Source organism: Arachis duranensis, chromosome 7 (genome assembly GCF_000817695.3).
Source record: "Arachis duranensis cultivar V14167 chromosome 7, aradu.V14167.gnm2.J7QH, whole genome shotgun sequence".
Lineage (NCBI taxonomy): Eukaryota > Viridiplantae > Streptophyta > Magnoliopsida > Fabales > Fabaceae > Arachis > Arachis duranensis.
In genome coordinates, this window is record NC_029778.3 from 36,111,342 (window position 1) to 36,117,333 (window position 5,992).

Genomic DNA, 5,992 nt, shown 5'->3' on the forward strand with positions numbered 1-5,992 from the left:
TGCGTTCCGCTTTTTGAACAGGGTTCTATGGTCGGTCCGCGACCCCTGGATGCCGAAGGTTCTATGGTCGGTCCGCGACCCCTGGATGCCGAAGGCGTCCTTGGGGTGATCTCGTAGTTCCTACGGGGTGGAGACGATGGGGTCGGTCCATGGATTTTCTTTCCTTTTGCCGCATTTCGTTCAAAGGGTTGAAGGGAGATAGTGCATCAAGCTGTTCGCAAGGGCCAACTTGATCCTCTTCCCCAGGATCCCAGATGAGGAAACCCTAGGAGAGCCGCCGACTCCAACTACCGTCCATGTACAATCCCTACTAGATCTGACCAACTACCCATAAGCCCTAAAAAGAAAAAAGAATATTTATTAAGAATCATACCATTTTCATAAACCATCTCTATCAAGATGACAGATCCTTTATTTTTGTTCTGTATTTGCAATAAGATCAATTAGAACAAGTCACACACTCATATTTCGGAAATAAAGAAAGAACGAAATTCCACGGTCAAACTACCAAATTCAAAATGAACTGGCCTAGAAATAAAAAACCAAAATGGGTAAATTTACCCCTTTTATTTAAAAAAATATATAAATAAAAAAGATAGTTAGTCGGTTCTTATGAATCTAATTCATAGAAATTCCGTCCAGTAAAATGGACGAATTATAAATTTCTAAAATAATAGATAGAAATATAGCAAATAAAGCCATTGCAACACCCATTAAAGGAGTAGTTCCCCACCCCGGAGCTACTTTACCATATTCTGAATTCAACGGTTTCAATAAAGCCCCTACAGTAGTTCGTCTTGGACCAGATCTAGAACTACTCTCAACGGTTTGTGTAGCCATAAATCCTATTTTTTATTCATTGAGATCTGTTGACTTTGTATACCATTTCACTGTAAATATAGGATTTTATCCTATAGATTCATTGTGGTCTTGAAATTTGAGAAAAATGGAAACAGCAACCCTAGTTGCTATCTCTATATCTGGTTTACTTGTAAGTTTTACTGGGTATGCTTTATATACTGCTTTTGGGCAACCCTCTCAACAACTAAGAGATCCATTCGAAGAACACGGAGACTAGTTGAAGTAATGAGCTCCCAATATACCAATATTGGGGCTCATTACTTCAATCGAGATAATGAAAAATCATTTCGTCTTTTTAGTTGGAACTTTAGGGGGTTCTCTAAAAAAGATAGCAAAAAAAATTATTCCTAAAGTCGAGACTAAGAGGAATGTATAAACCAATGCTTCCATAGATTTCATCCTGGTTTACAATTATAGCTTTCATACCTGTTTATTAGATTAGAGACAATTATAACGTTCATTTTCTAACTCAAGTTAGCTTCTGCTATTTCAAGAGTTTGTTTAGCTTCTTCTGGATCAATGTCACTACTCTTCTCGGCATCATTTACTAAAATAGTGATCTTATTATCTTTCTAGTTACTTATTAGTTTTTCACTTGATTTAGCCGCTTAGCCCCGGATTTTATTCCTTTGGGCCCTCATATCCATTAATGCTCCAAGCCTTGGATCCTTTGTACCCTTGCCTTTTGGTTTAAAGGGTTACTGGCTTTTTCTGCTTGCTTTGTTTTTTCTTTTTTTCACCAATTTTTTTTCACAAGCTTTGTATTTTCACTGCTTTTTCTTGCTTCAAGAATCAATTTTATGATTTTTCAGATTATCAACAACATTTCTCCTTTTTTCATCATTCTTTCAAGAGTCAACAATTTTAACATTCATAAACATCACTATTAAAAATGTGCAGTTTTCAAGCATTCATTCAGAAAACAAAAAGTATTGCCACCACATCAAAATAATTAAACTAATTTCAAGATAAAATTTGAAATCCAAGTACTTCTTGTTCTTTTGTAATTAGGCACATTTTTCATTTAAGAGAGGTGAAGGATTCATGGAATTATTCATAGCTTTAAGGCATAGACGCTAAACACTAATGATCATGTAGTAAAGACACAAACATAGACAAACATAAAGCATCAAATTCAAAAAACAGAAATATAAGAACAAGGAAATTAAAGAAGGGGTCCACCTTAGTGATGGCGACTAGTTCTTCCTCTTGAAGATCTTATGGAGTGCTTGAGCTCCTCAATGTCTCTTCCTTGTCTTTGTTGCTCCTCCCTCATGGCTCTTTGGTCCTCTCTAATTTCATGGAGGATAATGGAGTGCTCTTGGTGCTCATCCTTAGTTGCTCCATGTTGGAACTCAAATCTCCTAAAGAGGTGTTGAGTTGCTCCCAATAGTTGTGTAGAGGAAAATGCATCCCTTGAGGCATCTCAGGGATTTGTTGATGAGGGGCTTCCTCATGCTCTTGTTGAGGTCCATGAGTGGGCTCTCTTGTTTGCTCCATCCTCTTTTTAGTGATGGACTTATCCTCTTCAATGAGGATGTCTTTCTCTATGACAATTCCAGCTAAATTGTATAGGTGACAGATAAGATGAGGGAAGGCTAATCTTGCCAAAGTGGAGGGCTTGTCAGCCACCTTGTATAGTTATAGAGGTATGATCTCATGAACTTCCACTTCCTCTCCAATCATGATACTATGGATCATGATGGCCCAATCCACAGTTACTTCGGACCAGTTGCTAGTAAGAATGATGGAGTGTTGGATGAACTCTAACCATCCTCAAGCCATGGGTTTGAGGTCAAGCCTTCTCAGTTGAACCGGCTTGCCTTTGGAGTCTCTCTTCCATTGGGTTCCTTCCACATAGATGTCCATGAGAATTTGGTCCAATCTTTGATCAAAGTTGACCCTTCTTGTGAAAGGATGGAGATTTCCTTGCATCATTGGCAAGTTGAATGCCAACCTCACATTTTCCAGACTGAAATCTAAGTATTTCTCCTGAGTCATTGTGAGCCAATTCTTTGGGTTTGGGTTCATACTTTGATCATGGTTCTTAGTGATCTATGCATTCGCATAGAACTCTTGAACCATTAAGATTTTGACTTACTGGATGGGGTTGGTTAGAGCTTCCCAACTTCTTCTCCGAATCTCTTGTCGGATCTCCGGATATTCGCTCTTTTTGAGCTTGAAGGGGACCTCGGGGATCACCTTTTTCTTGGCTACAACTTCATGGAAGTGATCTCCATGGACCTTTGAGATGAATCTCTCCATCTCCCATGACTCGGAGGTGGAAGCAATTGCCTCCCCTTTCCCCTTTCTAGAGGTTTCTCCGGCCTTAGGTGCCATTAATGGTTATGAAAAAACAAAAAGCAATGCTTTTTTCACACCAAACTTAAAAGGTTTGCTCGTCCTCGAGCAAAAAAAGAAAGAAAGGAGGAGAAGAGAAGAAGAAATGGAGGAGATGGAGGTGTGTGGTGAATTCGGCCAAGGGGGAAGAAGTGTTTGTGAAGTGTGAAAGTGAAGGTGGTAAGGAGGGGTATTTATAGGGAAGGGGAGAGAGGGGGTCCGTGTGGAATTGGGTGGGTTTGGGAGGGAAATGGTTTGAATTTGAATGGTGAGGTAGGTGGGTTTTTATGATGGGAAATAGTGAATGGATGTGAGTGGTGAAAGGATACTGGGGAATAGGGTAGGATTTGATAGGTGAATGGAGTCTGGGGAACGGTGCTATGGAAAGGTATGAAGAGGAGTGAGAATGAGTTGGGGTAGGTAGGGATCCTGTGGGGTCCACAGATCCTGAGCTGTCAAGGATATCTCATCCCTACACCTTTTTGGCATTTAAACACCCTCTGTGTGGCATTTCTGGCGTTAAACGCCAGTCTGCTGCCCTTTTCTTGCATTAAACGCTAGTCTAGCTGCCAGTTCTGGCGTTTAACGCCCAAAATGCTGCCAGACTGGGCGTTAAACGCCCATTCTACTACCTTTATTGGCGTTTAACGGTAGCCAGACATTAGACACCCTTTTCTGGCATTAAACGCCAATCTGGCTGCCAGTTCTGGCATTTAACGCCAGAATGGTGCCAGACTGGGCGTTAAATGCCCAATTTGCTAGCCTTACTGGCGTTAGCTCGTCCTCCAACGTGTGCTATTTTTTATGCTATTTTTTATTTTTCCTTAATTTTGTAGTTATTTTTGTGACTCAACATGATCATCAACCTAAAGCAAATATGAAATAACAATGGAAAATAAATTAATATAGATAAATATGATTGGGTTGCTATTGAGCGGATATTTTATACGCTTTTTGGGGGTAATTTCATGTAGATTTTAGTGTGTTTTAGTTAGTTTTTAGTATATTTTTATTAGTTTTTAGGCAAAATTCATATTTCTGGACTTTATTATGAGTTTGTGTGTTTTTCAATAATTTCAGGTATTTTCTGGCTGAAATTGAGGGAGCTGAGCAAAAATCTGATTCAGGCTGAAAAAGGACTGCTGATGCTGTTAGATTCTGACCTCCTTGCACTCGGAATGAATTTTTTGGAGCTACAAAAGTCCAATTGGCGCGCTCTTAATTGGGTTGGAAATTAGACATCCAGGGCTTTCCAGAAATATATAATAGTCCATACTTTTCACGAAGATAAATGACATAAACTGGCGTTTAATGCCAGTTCTATGTTGCATTCTGGCATTGAACGCCAGAAACAGGTTACAAGTTGGAGTTAAACGCCAGAAACAGGTTACAACCTGACGTTAACTCCAGAATCATCCCAGGCACATGAGAAGCTCAAGTCTCAGCCCCAGCACACACCAGGTGGGCCCCATAAGTGGATTTATGCACTATCTATCTTAGTTTACTCATTTTCTGTAAACCTAGGTTACTAGTTTAGTATTTAGAAAACTTTTAGAGACTTATTTTGTATGTCATGACATTTTTAGATCTGAACTTTGTACTCTTTGATGGCATGAGTCTCTAAACTCCATTGTTGGGGGTGAGGAGCTCTGCAGCGTCTCGATGAATTAATGCAATTATTTCTGTTTTCTATTCAAACACGCTTGTTTCTCTTTAAGATGTTCATTCGTACTTAACCATGATGAAGGTGATGATCTGTGACACTCATCACTATTCTCAATCTATGAATGCGTGCCTGACAACCACCTCCGTTCTACCTTCGATTGAATGAATATCTCTTGGATTCCTTAATCAGAATCTTCGTGGTATAAGCTAGAATCCATTGGCAGCATCCTTGAGAATCCGGAAAGTCTAAACCTTGTCTGTGGTATTCTGAGTAGAATTCAGGGATTGGATGACTGTGACGAGCTTCAAACTGGTGAGTGTTGGGCGTGGTGACAGACGTAAAAGGATCAATGGATCCTATTCCGACATGATCAAGAACCGACAGATGATTAGCCGTGCAGTGACAGCGCATTTGGACCATTAAACTGAGAAGACGGATGGTAGCCATTGACAACGGTGATCCACCAACACACAGCTTGCCATAGGAGGAACCTTGCGTGCGTGAAGAAGAAGACAGGGGGAAAGCAAAGATTCAGAAGACAAAGCATCTCCAAAACTCCAACACATTCTCCATTACTGCGTAATAATTACTTATTTTATACTCTTTCACTTTTTACAATTGAAACTAAAGAACCCTATTGGTATCCTGACTATGAATAATAAAATAACCATAGCTTGCTTCAAGCCAACAATCTCCGTGGGATTCGACCCTTACTCACGTAAGGTATTACTTGGACGACCCAATGCACTTGCTGGTTAGTTGTGCGGAATTACATAGTGTGAGTGTAATTTTTGTGCACCATGTTTTTGGCGCCGTTGCCAGGGATTGTTCGAGTTTGAACAACTGACAGTTTATCTTGTTACTTAGATTAGGAAAAAATTGTCTTTTTTTGTTTAGAGTCACTAGGATTGCATCTTCTATTATTCCTTTTAAAAATTTTTCAAAAATATTATTTTTCTATATTAGTTTTTAATTTTTCTTGGAGTCTTTTGTGTGAGTTTAGTGTCATGTTTTAAGTTTGGTGTCAATTGCATGCTTTTCTTTGTCTTTCAATTTTCGAATTGCATGTTCTTTGTTCTTCCTTGATTTTCAAATTGTTCTTGTCAATTTTTCTTGTTTGATCTT

At 39.3% G+C, this 5,992-nt stretch overlaps 1 long non-coding RNA gene across 1 annotated transcript in view; it reads left to right on the forward strand.

Moving 5' to 3' along the window:
* Positions 1-287, forward strand: part of LOC110274077 (uncharacterized) — a 334-nt gene extending 47 nt beyond the window's left edge. The window contains exons 1-2 of the long non-coding RNA XR_002365832.2: positions 1-22; positions 59-287. The exon at positions 1-22 is cut by the window's left edge and continues 47 nt beyond it. This is a non-coding gene — a long non-coding RNA (uncharacterized LOC110274077). The remainder of the gene's footprint in view (positions 23-58) is intronic.
* The last annotated feature ends 5,705 nt before the right edge of the window (positions 288-5,992 follow it).